This window comes from Pleurodeles waltl, chromosome 8 (genome assembly GCF_031143425.1).
Source record: "Pleurodeles waltl isolate 20211129_DDA chromosome 8, aPleWal1.hap1.20221129, whole genome shotgun sequence".
Taxonomy (NCBI): Eukaryota; Metazoa; Chordata; class Amphibia; order Caudata; family Salamandridae; genus Pleurodeles; species Pleurodeles waltl.
This window is the reverse complement of record NC_090447.1, coordinates 755,213,619-755,232,469: the sequence shown is the minus strand read 5'-3', so window position 1 is coordinate 755,232,469 and position 18,851 is coordinate 755,213,619.

The following is an 18,851-nucleotide window of genomic DNA, read 5'->3' as shown; positions in this document are numbered from 1 at the left end:
CCAAACCCAGTAATCAGCTTTGGCACAGAAAGGTCAGCCCAATAACATTTATTGATTAATTGCATGATTGGCTGGGTACAAAACGCAGGTCGGGCTACTGAAGTTACTTTGCTTATTTTGGGATATATGATTCAATGGGACTGTACTAACACAGAAGCACAGTGCACTCATTGTTATGTTATGGTATCAAAACTTGAAGAGCGCACATACACCGAATGGTTCCTTGGCACTGGGATAACAGAACCAGTGCACACTGATCATGGAATCAGTCAAAAGCTTGTTCGAAAAGCTAGGTTTTTAAGCATTGTCTGAATCTGGTATTACAGGAGCTCTACCTGATTTCCAATGGGAGGGAGTTCCAAATACTAGGGATGAGTATAGAGAAGCTGGAGCCGCACAATCTTTTCTTCTTAAATGGGGGGATTGTGAGAAAGTTCAGGAGAGCGGATAGCAGGTTGCAGGAGAGAGTGTACTTTTGAATACAAGTTGAGTTGAAAGCTGGGCTGCTGCCATACAGGGTTTTTTAAATGATGCAACCAGTCCTAAATTAAATACCGTTCACTGTTTCACCAGCAGCCAGTGTAGTTGCCTCATCAGAAGGGGTGATAGGAAGCTCCTAGGCTAACAGTAGATGTGCTTGGCTGCTTGGTTCTGAGACAAGTGCAATCTATGATTGAGTCCTTCAAGTATACCCAGGTAAAGAGAATTCACATAGTCAGTCCTCGAGATGACTAATGTGATGACAACCTGGATAAGAGCATGGAGGGTAAAAAATTTGCCAGTCTTTTTAATTTTGCGAAACTGTAAGTAGCAGGACAAGATCACAGTCTCTTCTTGAGATTTCATAGACAAGTTCTTATCAATGAGGACTCTAAGGCTCTTGACTGAGCTTTTCAGTTGAGGGCATATGCCCATAGTGGCTGCCCAAAATGTGGGGTTCCATAGGTCATACCTATTACTGGTTATGACGATCTGAGTCTTATCGGAGTTTAATTGGAGTTGATTTCTATTCATCCAATCATGGATTAATAGCATTTTGTTTCAAAAGTGGCTTTAGACTCAGGTGAATTATTGATGCCAAAAAGTAATTGCTTATCATCCGCCTAACTGTAGATTCTAACCTTCATCTTTTTCAAGGTGTACACAAGGGGGTGTATGTGCAAATTGGACAGGTGGGGTGAAGGAAAGGACACTGATGGGGCACTCCACAGGTAAGTTGAACTTTGGATGAGTGGAAAGAGGATAGATGAACCAACTGGACGCGGTCCTTCATGAGGTGACCCACATGAGCACCATGCCCTGCAGGCCAGCAGCTCCGACACAGTTAATCAGAAGGTCGTGGTTGACTGTGTCAAAGGCCGCCAAGATATCTAGGAGCAATTGCACCTGAGTGGTACCCTTATTAGCCTTTTCCCACATGTCATCTTCTACAGCTGAGAGGATGACTACTTCAGTGAAGTGCAATGGCTGAAAGCATGCTTGAGGCGGTTCGAGAAATTGGAAGTCCTCTAGGAAGGAACATAACCACCTAGCAACATGTGCTTCCAGGATCTTTGCTAGTTATGGTAGTAAGGATATGGGGCATTAGTTCTTCAAGACATGTGGGGTCATCACCAGCCTTCTTTAATAGTGGGACTACTTGAAAGAGCTAGGTACCACACCTTGGCTCAGGGACTCATTGAGGAGAGCTAGTGCTGAGTCAGAGAAGCAGGAGAAGACTTCTTTTAGGATCTTTGGGGTACATGTGACATTGGGGAAGCCCAATTGCACTTTGATCAGCAGGTCCGTGAGGTGCACCTTGCTGATGGTGGGCATCTCAGACATACTGATTGGGGGCCAGATGTACGTAACTTTTAGCATGGCCCAAACAGCGAATTTAGCTGTTTGCGACATGCAAAAATCACATTGCGATGCTCATTCCCAGTTTGCGAGTCAGTAACCTGGTTACCGACTTGCAAAATGGGAATGCGAGTTGCAAATAGGAAGGGGTATTCCCCTTCCTATTTGCGATTCGCATCACGATGCAGAATTGCTTTGTGACCGCGAACGCGGTCGCAAAGCAATTCGCAGTTACCACCAGTGTCACACTGGTGGTAACCCATTCGCAAAAGGCAAGAGGGCCCCATGGGACCCCTTCCCCTTTGTGAATGGCCCTGAAAATATTAACGTTTCATTTTTTTCGTTTGGATTGCAACTCGTTTTTAAGGAAAACGGGCTGCAATACAAAAAAAAAAAAAATGCTTTATTTAAAAGCAGTCACAGACATGGTGGTCTGCTGTCTCCAGCAGGCCACCATCCCTGTGAGTGTTGCGAATCGCAATGGGGTCGCAAATTGCAACCCACCTCATTAATATTAATGAGGTGGGTCTTTGCGCCCCCCTTGCGATTCACAGGTGGTGTCAGGGACACCATCCTGCATCCGGGTTTGCGACTCGCAATTTGCGAGTCACAAATTCAGATTTTGCTACATCTGGGCCTGGGTTCCTAACACTGAGCGCTGTTGCAGCAGGTGAGGGGCAAGGGTTGATACCGTCTTTGATAGCTTTGATCTTGTCAATAAAGAAAGAGTTGTGTGCATCACAAAAGGTCTGGGTCGACAAGCTTGTCGCGGTCATTCTATCAGAGTTACTAATTCAGACACAAACCTGAAGATTTCCTTAGACTTGTTGGTCGAATTTATGATTTTATCTGAGTACAATGCAGATATGGCTTGTGCAAATAGTTTTTTTTACATATGGCAAGTTGTAGCAGGTAAGCTTCTTTTTTTTCTGGGTGAGTAATCACCCCTTCTTTTGCATTCAGCCTGCAGAGCTACAGCTGTTTTTAGTTCTTCAGAAAACCATTTTGACGCATCATGGTGTCTGGCCGGTCTAGTTTTCTGAAGGGGGGCATGTGTGCTGCTGACCCCTGTGAACCAGGTAGTGATACCTTCCTCATGACGATTAATATTGACATTTATGTAAGGTATAAAAGCTGACAGAGTTGCATAGGGAATCAATATTGACTCAGGCACAGTTTCTGGATGGTAACCCTATGCGAGGGGTGGGCTTAGGAAGGACCAAGTCAGCAAGAAGAGATTTGACAAGCAGTGATCTGACCATGTGCAGGGGATAAACGTGAGGTTGAATATTGTTATGTATATAGACCACACCTGGTCTACTGCATGGCCGTTGGTGTGGGTGGGTGAGAACACGTGTTGATTGAACGTCAAGGTGCTTAACATGTCAGTAAATTCTAAGGATAATTACCCACCGACTTCTCATTTGCCTAATAGTTGAAATCCCAGATTATCAGTGTTTTAGCATATTTGACTATTGATTAAAGGTGAGTTGTGTTCTGTGAGGGAGTGTGGGAAGTGGAGCAATTGACCCGGGGTCGATAGACCAAGGCGCATGTCAAAGGGAGAGTTGTAGATTCGAGCTTAATTAAGAGACTAGCATCTGTTGGGATGGCTACGCTAGAGAACCTTGGCGTGCCACCAGCGGGCCGGCAGTGTACCCACTGACTGAGTCTGCACCACTTTCCCCATGGAGAGGGCTATGATCTCTAACAGGCTCCAGCCCTTGAAATACAATCAGTTCCCCCTAGGGAATCTGAGTTGAGCTTGATGCATCAACAACGTCTCTATCTAAGCAATACTGAAATCTGGAGAGTGACTAATGCAACAAAGTGCAAAGTTTCTCATTTAAAAACACACAGAAGCGGCGAGGTTCAAAGTATTTTAAAAAATCAGAGAGCAATTTTAGAAGACCCTTAAACAGCTGTGTCAGTTCTACTACAAGCACGTCCGCACTGCTGTCCTCATTATTTGGTATTGATTGGAGCTCCCCTAAAGGTTACACTGCATGGCTAGTTGACCTGTCACAAGCTGTCACTGATACGTCATATAATATGGCCTTTTGAACTAGATGAGCAACTTTGATCTCTGGCAGTTCTAAATACGATCACTGAAAAAAGGACAAACCTAACTGGGAGCCGCAGCTCCCTGGTGCGCCATCAAAACCAGCCAGGGGCGCTTCACACATTTTGGGAACCACTGTCTGTAGTTTTATTGTGTCCGAACTGGAAATAGCTCAGTGGTTCCCAAACTGTGTGCGCCGCCCCTGGCTAGTTTTGATGGCGCACCAGGGAGCTGCGGCTCCCAGTTTGTGTTAAGGTTGTCTGTATCCCCCTGAAAGAGTAGGCAACATGCATCATGGCTGTCATGGAGACCTTCGTTTGCTGGGAACTGAAGGAGGATGAGAAAAACTGTTTGGTATGCTGAGAATGATATGGTACACGAATATTGTTGTCAGAATATTATCTGTCAGAAATATTGTGCCCTAAATCTCGTCTCCCAAAATCCTCATTGGAGTTCATAATAGAAAATCTATGCCCACAGGGACAATATTTTTGTAAATTATATTTTGGACACAATGTTTATGTATGTCAATATATCTGTATAACATATTCAGACATACACTGCTGCGAAACTGCCTTATTTAGTCCAAGACTCCAATTCCATGGTTGCTATGTGTTGCCATGAAGATCTGTACCAGCAAAGAGTTGTTGAGATTGGAGACTTGTTGCTAAACCTGATATCATCACTCCATGTTTTCTGCATGATTTGCGAGCGGGGAGAGAAACTTTTGTGTCACCAGTTCTTGTGTCAAAGGAGCGAGAGCTGATGATGCACATGGAGCACAGTATTGCTGAGACGCGGATTTACCAAGGCACTCTACCTATTAATTTATTGTTGATTTTTCCTTTTGTTTTATTCCCGAGGAGTGCGGCAGGCCAGCCTCAGTCCCTCTGTGGTGCCCAGCAGTGATGGTTCTTAGCGTTAATGTTACATAATTCCTTGTAGCTGCAGAAAACCCTTTCAATTTTTGTGGGATGTCTGTGTGCAGCAGTTAATCAAACAATATACTCCTTATTTGGCAGAATGTATACATTAAAGAATCGTGTAAACATTTACATACATAATGCTACAGTTCATCAATTCACCGTTTCAATAAATAGTAATACATAAAAACATGGACATACACAACTGTGGATGGTCTACTAAAACACCAGTTAAATCATTCTTCCTTTAGACTTTACCCGACATCAATTACACTCTTTACTACTTTTAGTACTCTGAATAAACTTTAGTACGGCGGTGTAGTTCGCTTCAGACACAAGCTGTTGTAATAAAATGAATGCCAATCTGCACAGATTTGTATTAGAATTGCATAATACTGGCAGTAAATAAGGCTTTTGCATGGCAGCAAAAAAATTACAAGGAAGTATAAAATGCATTGTGTTCTGTGCTCAAAGGTTATCACACGGGCATCTGGGCAGTTCTGAAGGTCTTTTGCTTGGTCAATGAAGCCATGGGATACATAATATTTAATTTAAGGCAGGTCAAGTAAAGTCTATTTTGGGGTTGCTTACATGTGGAAGATAGGGCTCCATTGACCCTGAGTTCACAATATAATAATGGGCTGTCACGGGATGTCTACACAGTTCCTGAAATATTCTGATGTTCTCAAAATAGTTAAAGAAGGTCTGCTTAACCCTTTACTTTGAGGCAGCACTAATTATCTCAGGTCTAGTCAATAAACTGGGGATGCCCAAAAAACGAAAAGTTTTTTTGATTGGAAGAAAATTCACAGGATACCTATCACATTGTCTAAAGTCTTGTTATCCTCAGGGCAGCTGGTAACCTTAAAAAGTGGTGGGGCGAGCGAAGAGCCCACCTCTTCACAAAAAACAAAATACAACACCCCTTCCCTCCAAAAGCCCTTAATAAAACACCCCTCCCTCATAAGCCCAAAATAAAATACCCCCTCCCTCCAATAGCCCACAATAAATCAACCCCTCCCTCCAAAATCCCAAAATAAAAATATTATTTTAAATAAAGTTAAAAGGTACTTGGTAATTGCAGAAAAACCTTCTCAATGTTCTGCAAACTGCAGTATATTGTGAAGCTCCCTTACCAATCCAGATGTTGCTCTCATGCTATTAACCACTATGAGAGAAGATCCTGGATTGAGTGGCATGGGCTGGCTGGACGCTCCTTCAAACTCTGGAGGCCTAAGCTTTCTCTCCATCCAGCTGCCTAAGAGAGCTCAGGATGGAGAGCTTCAAAGTGCACATGTCAGGCTGGCCATTGCAAGACAGCCGGCCAAACTGACATGTGCACTTTTGTGCATCCAGCCAGCCACTGCTCCTCTCTTGCATTCTGCCAATCTGCAGCAGAGGACACACTCTGCATGGCTTTTGTCTCTGGGACACTACTGCACTCACATTGGGAAACAAATAAATTGGCAATGAAATAATTTCATTACCATTTATGTTTTTCACCTGTGGCTTTCAGTGGGAGGGGAACGATGCTACCCCACCCTCATGGAGAAACCGCCACTTGTAAGCCTGGAAGATTAGCCATGTAAAACATGCCTCTGGATTTGCCCATATTGAGACCCACAAAAGCAACAGTCGTATTTTAAATAGACCCTTCAAATACGTGACCCCGAATTTGATCTGGCAGATGTGTGCAGGACAGCCCTACAGGACTGCAAGTAATCATTCTCCACCTTCTGAATGCTACTTATGATTGTGTATCGTCAGAAAACCACTCCATATCAGGCTAGTGACAAGCATTTAGCCTTATATATGGTGATCATCTCCTTGATAGATTTCTGCCACAGTTAAGCTGAAAATCTATGTAGTGTGCTAGTGCGCCTGATCCTTAGTAAGTAAACTTACAAGGGGACGCGTATAGGTCGAAGTACCTTTTGAATCGCATGGAGTATCCTAGTCATGTAGTGACTACTAAAATCAGTAATCGACATAACCAATCTTCAAACCACATCTAAACTCACCTATTCATGAACAACCACCACTCATTAAAGTGTTAAACAATTTCATTTCCCTATTGGTTTCAATACTTAATCAGCAAGTTAGATCAAACTTTATTCAATCATCTCCGTATTAGTTCATTAATGAACATCAATAACATAATCAAATCAGATTTTGAAGAAGCATATGCTTGATTACTCCTACATAAGCCAATAAAAGATTTTCAGCATCAATAGCAGATTTCAGCAGTTAGTTCGTCAGTCATTTGTCACCGTCAACGTCACCCCTAAGAAGCCTACCTAATCAAGATTAGCATTAGCAAGTGGGACTTCATGCAAAACAATTTAGGAAACACGAATTTGGAAAGCATCTTTCTAAGTGAAAATCAATAAAACAGCACAGTTGGTACCTAGGAGAAAAGGCACAAGTAGTCAGTCACATTTTCATAGCTACCTATCCACAGAATGGATCAGCAACAAAGTCAGTCTTCGTCTTCAGGTCATCAATCGATCAGCTACGCATCAGGCTCTCCAATGACCGAATCTCGAACAGCATCTCCTGACTTCATCAGTTTTCCCCTCTCATCTGAAATGTTAGCCCCTTGTCATGACTTTTTATTAAGGTCTCCCAGTCCGTCCCCCTAATTCCCAATTGGTCAGTCAGTCAGCTGATATGACCTTAACATTTAATATTTGTTTACCAAATCTAAAAAATTTAATATCAGTCCTTTCACAAGTTGCGGATTGGTTCACTATACGATGTCCTCATCATCCGGCTCTTCAGGTATTGAAATAGTGCCAAGTTCCTCTTCAGTCAGTGCCTCCATTGTTCAAGTACTGGGAAAATAAATTTAGCCCACTCTACACAAAATTGTATCAAATTGTCTTCATCATCTCCTGTCCGCCGGTACATTGCAGAAAATTCTAGCTAAGCAACTTTAACATCGGGTAGATCAAGGACGGGTCATACATTCAGCTTCTTGCAGCACGTTTATTATTTCAGCTCTTCGTGCGTGAGGCCTAAGAAGACTAGGCCTTAAATTCCAGCTAAGTTAGCACTACAAGTTCATGCAAAACATAGGTTATACATTTCAATATGACATCTTACTACATTATTCTTATATATTTTCACACAGATTCAGTTATTTTAGTAATTTCGTATAAATGGCTGACACGCCCAGATGGCACATTTTCAAACGTGCACATTATTTTCTCTACGATTAATTTCTCTACAAACTTTTCATTATTCAAAACATGCAAACATCATTAATAATTTTCTAATTAGCATATCTGCTTCAGCAACTGCCTCAGTTGTCTTTTAAAATTATTACCTAATTACAATATGTGCCCAAATCAAAAAAGCATCCTCAAGTAAGTGAAAGACTTCCTACTCCCTACTAGCACACCTCATATGTTGTAATATATTCTTTTAGAGTTTTGGGGCCCAATCTCATTATTGTAGACTCCACAGGGTTGGTATGCAAATCAAAATGCTTCATTAAAAAAAGTAAATGTCTAGGAAACTCAAGACAACGCCATCTGTGAACTGCAATGCTGGTACAGGGCTCTTTCCCAGCTGCGGCATTTCTTTTCAATGGATTATCAAGTGCTTCTCGAAACCACTGGTGTAAAAAGTGAAAAGGAAGAGTGCCAGGGCACAGCTTTGGCCACACCGCTATTTACATTAATCCACTCATTACATTGCCTGTTTGAGCTAAAACTTACCTTGGCTGAGTTGTCCAAGTGTTGCCTTCTTAAAAGAGATACTTTTGGTTCCTCTATCCCCATTGTGGATATGATTGGCCAGAGCTTGGACTGGCTGACAGTGTTAAATGCACAACTCAGGTCTATGGAGGCAAGATGTAAAGCTCCCCTTTTGACTCTAGTATATTTGCTACAAAATAAACATAATTTAAAACAGTGATTCTCACTCTCTATACCATGCCAGAATCCATACTGTAGCTTTAAAAAGTTGTTTTGCTCTGCCCATTCCACTACACATGCTCTTCCAATTGTTCACCCTTGCCAGCAAAATTCTCCACCCTCCACACAGCCATGTTCACAGCTCCTCCTCATAGCCATGTTAATAGGTGCACATTACCGGACATAAACAATGCTTCAGAAACCTGATCACAGCCTTTGATTTCACCTGAAAGACATCAACATGCCGGAATACACAATCAAACTCAATAAGAGTGTATGCAAAAATTACCTGAACAGGCTTATTTGCTTCACAAACCAGATACCACTCATAGGTCATTCCTCAGTTAAGCTCTCTCTGATGTTGATCAACGAGTCAATGGACTTTATTATTTTCATGGGGAGACTTTAGATTGTTCCCGGCATAGTATTCATTTGTTTGACCACTTTTTACTGTAAGGCTACAAGGAACCAATCTTATTGAACAATGTATTTATTTTATAAAGGTATTTTTATATTACAGTCATTTCCCGGGGCCCATGGCTGCTCTCATAGCACTGCAATAGTACAGTATAAAACAACTTGAAGAGCACAAGGAAAAATAGAAAGAAAATTAAGTTACACATTAAGGTGTGTGTTTATATGTGTGACAAATCTAAACAGGAGAGAGGAAAGATGGTCTTGTCTACATTATCTGGGAAACTGTTGAAAAGGTTAAACAAAATGTTCCAATGTACAAACCTTGTGTGGGTGCAAACCCTGCGACTCAAACTCACGTTTGGATAGTGCAGATCACAGTTTCAAAGTACGAATGCACATTTAGGTTTTTGAAAAATCATTAGCCTGGTTAAAGGGCTTTGTGACCCTTTTGAATCACAATAGAAGGGAGCACAAAAAGGGCACCCTCCCTACTATTTAGGAGTGAAAAAGGTGTATATTAATGTTTTTAGACCACAATTGTAGTCACAAACCACTGATCAGATACCAACATCTCAAAAGGGTGGTATCTGGTTCACGGAGGACAAGCTTCCAAATTGAGAACTGTGTTGGTGGCCTTGAGGGAAGCAGCCGATTGTTCAGAAAAACACTGACCGCTTCCCTTGCCGCCCCCCCCTGATTGCTTTTCAAATTCACTTTTTTCTTTAAAAGCAGCACCTGTCCCTTTTGAGAATGCCAATGCAGGGGCAGAGGTCAACTTTTCCTTGCAAGTCCCCAGACTGGATTTCGGAACCAATCACAGGGGTCACAAATTGTGACCTCCTAACTAATATTTTAGGCTGTTTTTTTGTGACACCCTGTAAATGAACACATTGTGAAGCAACCTATCAATACATAACTCACATCTTAAATCTCGTTTCTGTTTGCAATGCAGCCACTGTGCAATTTGAACATCCCTTGTGTGCAAATAGGGATGGTACATTTGTCCCCAAGTAACAAGTGAACCTAATCAGTATAAAAGTCTGATTTGTTGTTATAATATAACACTGTTTAGACTCCCTACAAAACAAATCCCAAAAAGGGAGAATCTGGGAATTCTGTAAACATGCAGGGTATACTTGAATTCAGTACACCTGCAGTAATGACCAGTTCTTGATGTTGTAAGGCAACAATAAATCCTTCAACATAATGTTGATCTTAATCTGTATAGAAGTATGATTTATTATAATAAAACAAATACCACTAATTAGGCAGTGCATGTGTTGCATATTATCAATGTGCTAACTATTCCTAATATGATACATCATCCCCCAAGAGTAAACATTCACTGTTAAAGTTCATTATCCGCTGAAAGTCAACCCCCAAAACTGAAGAACATTGGAATTCAGTAAGTTTACACTAGTAACGGGTTCCTCTGTTTTTAGGGACAATATGGAATTTTTGTCAAAAAGATTGTCCAATTTCTGCTGAGTCCCAAACACACTGGAGAACAGGGAAGACATTGAGAGATGCATTCTGGGGGGTTTCTTGATCCAATATATTCAGCAACTGCCTTTATTTGTTATGGAAATATTTTTTGGATAGGACAAAATTACGCTCACTTTTCAGTACAAACTGTTCAGGGTTATGACAAGTTTGGCGGTCTCAGAACTGCCATGTTGGCGGTGGCAGTCGTACCGCCAACAGGCTGGTGGAGAAGACTGCCAAATTATGACCATGGCGGTCTTCCCAACAGAATACAGCCAATCCACCGCCGGCACGGCCAGAGTGGACAAGCCGCCACAGACGACGATAGCCATCCTCAGACCAGCGCAGACCATGTTTCTGCCGGACAGATTACGAGGAAGCACACCACCAAGGTTTCTGCCGCAGTAACACCACCACGGAAATCCTGACGGAAATCAACCCTATAAAAGGAGACACTCACCTCAAAGAACACATACTCGTCCTGACCAGAACTACACGTCATCTCGCTGCTCCTGCTTTCCCAACAACTTCAGAACTAGCAACAACAACACAAACCGTGAGTACACCCACTTACCTGTCACTGTTGTAAAATGTCTAAGTACCTACGCACATAACATACACACCCGGTATGGGTGGTGAGGGTGATACACAGACACACGTTGCCTCACACTGACACGCACACTCACACACTCTCACATACACACATTCACATGCAACTGCACACACTACACCCATCACACACACAACCAAAAAACACACAACAACACCTAGATACACTGCAGTGGCACACTCACAGACAACAGCACACAACACAAAACACCACAAAATGACACAACTACCAAAACAACATAAAAGCACCCATAAGAACACACAATACACACCTCCATGTCACAATTCAATCATACAACACAACGTTACTACTCCAGAGACAAGTACACACAATCAGACATCCAAGCAACAAGCCACAACACATACCCCGCAAACACACATCACAACGGTTCACACATACCAATCTCCCACACATACACATGCACACAGTACAACCACACAAATGCACACAACTCCGCAAATTAAACATGTCAACACAAACTCCACACAATACCAACACAATTACTTGTCCCCAACATATACATGCCCATCATACAACACACCCATCACTGAGGGAGAAATGCCATGCACACAACCACACATGCAGGCCAGACACAGCTGGTAGCACAACCACCACTCACACACAAATGCTTACACACAAACAATATCAGCCAATAGCAAAACTACCTTAAGAAAAGAAATGCAGGACAAATATGTTACCTTTCAACCAACTACAGATTGACCCTGATAATTATTAAAGTACATAAATATGTATATAAAAATATGTACAATGGCCGTTGGTCATGGCAAAAGGGTTTGGGAGTGGAGGGAGAGGTAGTGCTTGCAAGAGGTATCTTGGTAGATGTTATGGGTGCATGTGTGAGTGAGGTATGCGTGTGGGTGGTGGGTGTCTGTTGGACGGGTGAGTGTGGGCATTTATGTGTCTTGGGAGGAGGGGGTTGGATGTGCTGAGAGGTCGATGGATGAGTGACTTTCTGTTGGACTGGTGACTGCAAGCATGCTGAATGTTCTGCATGTAGGTGTGTCAGTAGTTGCGGTGATTCTGGATGTGGTGACTGGGGTGAGTCTGCTATTGTGCTGACTGTGGGTAGGGTAGGAGTTGTGGCTGGATCGGTGAATGTGGGTGTGGTGATTGCAGGTATGTCAGCTGTAGTGCCTGAGGTGCTGGGGTGGTGGGGGTGTCAGTGCAGGAAGTGACTGTTGCTGTGTGTGAAGGTGGCTACTGTTTGTGTGCTTACCGGTGGTGGGTCTTGTACTGCTTATGTTTGTCTGCAATACCTTTGGATGTTGAGGTGGATGCATGCTGGTCTGTCTGTGTGCTTTGGCTGGGTTTGGGAAGTGGGGTTTGGGTTTGGGAAGAGGAAGGTGCAGTGGGAACAGAAGACAAAGGGTGACTGGCTGCCGTCAGTGTGGAGGCCAGAGCCTGAAAGTATCTCTGTAGGCCTGCCAGTGTACTGTGAATGCCCTCCACGAACGCATTACTCTGCTTGACTTGAGTTGCCAGTCACTGGATGGCATTCTCGATGGTCGACTGACCCACAGAGATCGACCTCAGGAGGCCAATAGTCTCCTCATTGAGGCAGCAGGGGTGACTGGGGCAGGGGCAGAGGTGTCTGCAGTGAAGGAGATGCCCACTCTCTTGGGTGAGAGGGCACAGACAATAGGGTGGGGAGCTACAGGGAGGCGAGTGGTATAAAAGGGGGTGGCAGACAAAGATGCTGCTAGGGTGGTCCCAGATGGGTCTGCCACCGCCAGGGAGTGTCCACTTGAGGAGGATTCCGAAGATGATGATGATGTTCCAGTCTCCCCCGTGGCACTCCCCTTGTCCTCCGGGCCACTGGGTCCCTCGATGTTGGTGGTCTCAGCACCCTGGGTCCTGTGGGTGGCAGCTTCCCCACTCGTCCGTGCCCCATCTCCTTCGCATGTCGGTGCTTATGTACACAAATGGAGAGCGAGAGAGAGAGAGAGAGAGAGAGAGAGAGGAAGAGAGAGGGTCATCACATTCTTCACATTCACATATATCAACAGGCACAACTGTAGGTAGACATCTCCTGGCCAGGGAATCCCATATGGAATACCACAATCCTACTCCATGCCACAACATGTCATTGCTACCCACCCTTTCATGCTATATCTCTCACTGGTATCATGATCCATGTGAGTTACCACAACTCTTCAATCTATTCATCTCTAAACCTATGTCAGCATGCAAATCATGCCTTTGCTAAAGCTGAACAACCGTCCTCATCCAGGTCATAAATGCCCTATCACCAAAAGGAACAACAATTGACAGATACCACCATATTATGCTTGTTCACATTCAACTCCTAACATGTCCCTGTCCATAAAGAATGAACCATGGTGGTCAAGACAACTCAAATGACTAACTACACAGCTCATGCCATTGCTATCACATGCCTAGCTGAACCCTCTGTACATAACTTACACTAGGGATACAATCCATGATGAAGACACAACATGTGGCAGTCCCAGTCAGGTGCCACCTGATTCTGACAATACATGTCTGGAGACACGCTATATCACTACATGTATCTAATCCTAGAAGCCTAGGTGCAGTCTCCATACTCAGATACTGTGCATCACACCATACATGCATGTGCGGCAACAGTGGCCTACCTAGCACACATGATACACCCACTGACAATCCCAGAGAGCACTGTAACCATAACTAAACATAAGACAATCAACTAATACCTATTAGGGCAACTCATATTCCACCTGACATGCATATACAGAGCTACCACATGTCAACATGAGGAAACCCACATCACTCATACCAGTCCACACATGTGAATACTACTACCATAGGTCCACACATAAATGTACACATGATGAACACACATGGAACCACACGACTGACATTGCACTTACAACATATGCCACAACTACAACACCTGTATGACAAACAGTACTATAGCCAAACAATGACATCTTGTGATAAGAAGTGACCTCATAGCATGTCTTGTCCAACCTGTCCACATCAGCTGGGCAAGGAGCGACGCGGATTGTCCCACTCCACAAAATCTGACAAGTAACCATTGTGATACAATGTAGGCAGATGTTACCACATGATGTACTAGTATTGGTAGGCCATTGTCAAATATTGCATGGACATTGCACTTGGTCTATGATTAGGACTGCCTAATCACTTACCTCCGCTCAAGCAAAGCCTTTGGGACACTAATGATTGCATTACTTTTCAATGGCCTTGAAATGCATGGGTAGGCCACATATACATGATTAAACACCCATATTCAATGTCCTTCGGTTACAACCTCCACATACCACCTAATATGCACATGAAGGGACAATGGGGGCATCACTGCAGAAAATACAGCTGATGTACATAGATGAAAGTGGGCTGACTCCACAGAGCTACATACTTATATATTTGGATATATGGATCAGCATGTACTAGACAGGTAGGATGAAACAGCAGCCTACAAACCTATATACACCGGTGTGGAGTGACACATGTGGCACTGGCTAGTGTACATCTGAACGTGCAGACATTAATGTACCTAGGCACACCTGACCTAAACATGCACATACGCTAGCCTGTGGCCTGATCTCCATCTCTTTTTCATTCAAATAGAGTAAAATGTCTTCCCAGTTGTTTACATACATGAACACCTACTACAGTGTCTCAGCTGCTACAGTGTGACAGCAAGCACCAAACTACTAGAGGAAATTACATGGGTCTATCAGTACTTACCCTCTTGTGGCTAATGTGTCTCCCTCAAATGCCCATCCACCTCAGGGTAGGCCACTGCCAAAATGCGAGCCATTAGGGGGGTCAGGGTCTGATGGGCACCCCTCCCTCAATGGGAGGACATCCCCAGCAGGGTCTCCGCGGTCTTCCGGGCCCAGCATCTCAGGTCCTCCCACCGCATCTGCAACGGGTGCTCTGTCGGGTATAGACCTCCAGAGTCAGCTCTTGCTTGGCGGTGGCATGCCAGACCCCCTTCTTCTGATGGACGTTTAACTGCATGGGTGACACATAGAAAAATAGAAAGTCATGTACACTGACACCATACCAATAGGAGTGGTCAGTGTACAACAGGCACAGCAAGTTGCCACTCATTCCCATCCTCTTAGCACACATGCCTACACATCATGCCATATGCATGCATTGGCACTTACACTAATGCACATGCAGTACGCAATGTCACACACAACATCTATCACACATGAAATGGCATACAACTCACCTGCTCCTCTGGTGCCCCAGTTAGCTGTCCATACAAGGGTAGGACCTTCTCCATTAGCCTCTCTAGTTCTTCCGGTGTGAAAGCAGGGGCTCTATCACCTGCAGTCCATTACAATGAGGCTCATGGGAGGACAAGGCATATAATCAAGCAAACATTTGGGCTCCTGAAGGCAAGATTCCGGTGCCTGGACTTATCTGGAGAAGTCCTCCTTTACTCGCCCCAAAAGGTATGCCAAATAATCGTTGCCTGCTGCATGCTACACAATCTAGCTCTGAGACGTCAGATACCATTGAAAGCAGATAGGGGGAGGCAGCTGGACCTGTGGCTGGAGATCGAGGCATGGCAAGTGATAAAGCGGCTGAGGAAGAAGGAGCTGGTGACTCTAGGGCAGATCTCATTAATCAGTACTTCAACTGACATACAGGTATGTGAAGTGGAGCATATGATGTGTTGAATGGGCATAACATTTAGTAGATGGCTGCCTTTACACCTCCCTTCTAGCTTCATCTCTGGTGGTGTCATGTGCTCAAATGCCTATGTGTGAGTTGTGGATGCAGACTGATAGTTAGTAAAGTGTACAGTACAATATGTTCAGCTATTTTATGTACAGTTACATCAGATCCTGACATACACTGCTGTAATGGTCCAACAAGTATTGAGGTATGTTTCTTGCTTTCTCCTATCCTCTTTTCCTTCTACTCACTGATGTAGCCGCGTGCTGTTTGACTCTGCAACAGATGGTTGATGGAATTCATTGACAATAGGCCCTGGTGTTTACTGACAGACATGAGAGTAGAACCTACCAGGTAACTGATAATATGCATGTAGGTGCATTGTGTTGTATCTTGTAAGTACTTCTGTCATACAAGAGGGGTTGTGACTGCTTCATCCCATCCTTGTACCAGTGGAGGTGAGGGGATGTGCAATGGTGTAGTTGTAGTAAATGGCCCATGTGTGCTTTTAGCACCATGGCCTGTGGCTTCACAATGGGTGAAGTACCTAGTGATGACAATGGGACCTAGCAGTGTTTGTATACTGACGTTGCTGTCCAAGTTGCAGGTCACTGTATACTGATAAAGGTGAGTGACAAACCTACAGTTATGAGGCCTATTTTAGTGTGTGGTTTAAGTACTGTGTTCTTCAGTGATGTTCTTTGTGTGTTCCATGGCATAGATGCATATTTTTCTATGGTATGGTAATGTGAAGATCCTGTACCTGGTGATGTATGGCTCCTATCAGGGTTACCCTGCTTAGTAGGTAGTATTATCATGGCCATGACTTTTATTACCTGTAAGTGTGCTTAGTATGCCACCTTGCTTTCCATCCTGATGGTACTCTCTGTCATGCTCTATTTGCAGACTGTAATACTGACTATACTCTGGTGTTAATCTGGATTTCACACTCACGTGCATCTGGCATGTGACATTTCTGTAGTACTGTGTCTCCTGCTGAGGGGGCCTCCCTCTGATGTCCATCTGGATGTTTGATGCATGGAGGCTTGCCCAGACCACAGTTGGCAAGCATGACAATTGTTGATGTTGTATTAAAAACACATATACAGTATCTGTGTCCAGTGGTGATTTATTGTGCATATAATCTTAGTGATAGTAAAAATAAAGGTGCATAGATGAACAAAAAGGTGATGAGTGAGGTCATGGTAGGTGGATTAATCTGGGTAACTGTTACAGCTGTTGGTTGCACAGGTCCAGTGTCCATGGGAAAATGGAGTCATGACTCAGAACTGTCAACAGGGTGTAACAGTGGCACACAAGGGAGACAAAGCAGGAGAGGATTACTTCCTGGCAGTAGGTTTGGTCTTGGCATCTGGTCCCGCCGGATGTCTGGATGGACGTCCATCTTTGCGGGGGGTGTTCTTCAGCTGTGGAGGGAGGGGTGTCTGAGACCTGTAGTTGCCCTGCCAGGGCCACCATTCCACTAGTTGCCACAGAGGTAGATGGGCCTGATGTTCGGGTGCTAGTGGTAGGGGCCTGATGCTGTCTTGGGAGACCAATGAAGGTGGTGTTTATGGCCCTCAGCACCCCTGCAATGGAAGCCATGGTGGCATAATGTGCCGGCCACTGCTGCAAGACTTCCTGGTGGTATTCCATCTGCAGGCTTTGATTTCTCCCAGCATGGTAATTATTTGGCCCATCCTGTCCTGGGATGATTGGTATGCTCCCACGACTTAGGAGATGGTGTCCTGGTCAGTGGAGTCCCTTTGAGGCCCCAACCTGTGGCCCACATTCCCTCCCACGCAGCCAACCTCAGGTGCCTGTGACCCTGGCATGGTGTGCCCAATCCCAGTGTTAGCAGGACCATCATTGTCCCAGGTGTCAATGTTAGACTCAGGTCCCTGTACTGTGGGGCACACAATTGATTGAGCAGTCCTTGGGACACAGGTTTGGGGGTGATTAGTTGGCTGTGGTTTGGATGCCTCAGGGATGGGAGGGGCTGATATGGGCAGGGTAAGGCTGGGAATCGTTAACTGACCAGGTGTCCCAGATGTGCCAGGTTGGTCGTCACTGTCCAGACAGCCTGGTGTGTTGTCAAAACTGGGCCATCATCCTGAAGGGAACTAGCAGTCTCTGGCATCCTCTCCATGGTGGTTATGACACGGTAACCTGTGGAGGAAGTGAGACACAGAGTGCAGGTTAGATTGTGTGTTTGGTTCCAACTTTGTGAGATGCAGACAGAAGCTTAACTTGATTCCCTGCAATGACATTGACAGCTAATGCACAGCATACTTTTGTTATACACACTACTCAGTGACTTGGTTTCCTTTGTCCATGTTGAGAGCTGTGATAAACATTTGGTACAGTTTGCACTGCAGATGGGTTTTGGTTTAGTCTGATATTTGACATGACTGTTCAGCTCTATTACCTTGTGTATGGTCAAGCTTGCTAACTTTCACACATGATAGCTGCACAATGCACAATGGTGTCCTAGTGGGAACACAATATGTGAGTATGCAAAGGTAATAGTCCAGTATCTGGATGTTGTACATGTGCATCGACTCTGCCATGTTATTTTCTAGCCCAGGTGAGTCTATTTCTGGGTTTGGATATTGAATCTGTGGCCATTTGGAATGGTCACTGAGCTGTAACTGTATTTTGCTTTGGTTGCTATTGTGAGTGTGCCATTGCATTGCTGTCATTGCCATGTATTGCTCCTCACCGGTGCAATCTAGATGGTGCTGCTGGTACTTTAGTTGTACATGAACTACATGTGATGTGTTGAGCACATTCCAGGTTTTCACAATGATGTGTTAGTGCATTCTGGGTGTTGTAGTGATATGATTGGCCAAATGTTTACATGCCATTGGCAAGCGCTGTGAGGGAAGTTGGGGTGAGTGGAGGCGTGGCAT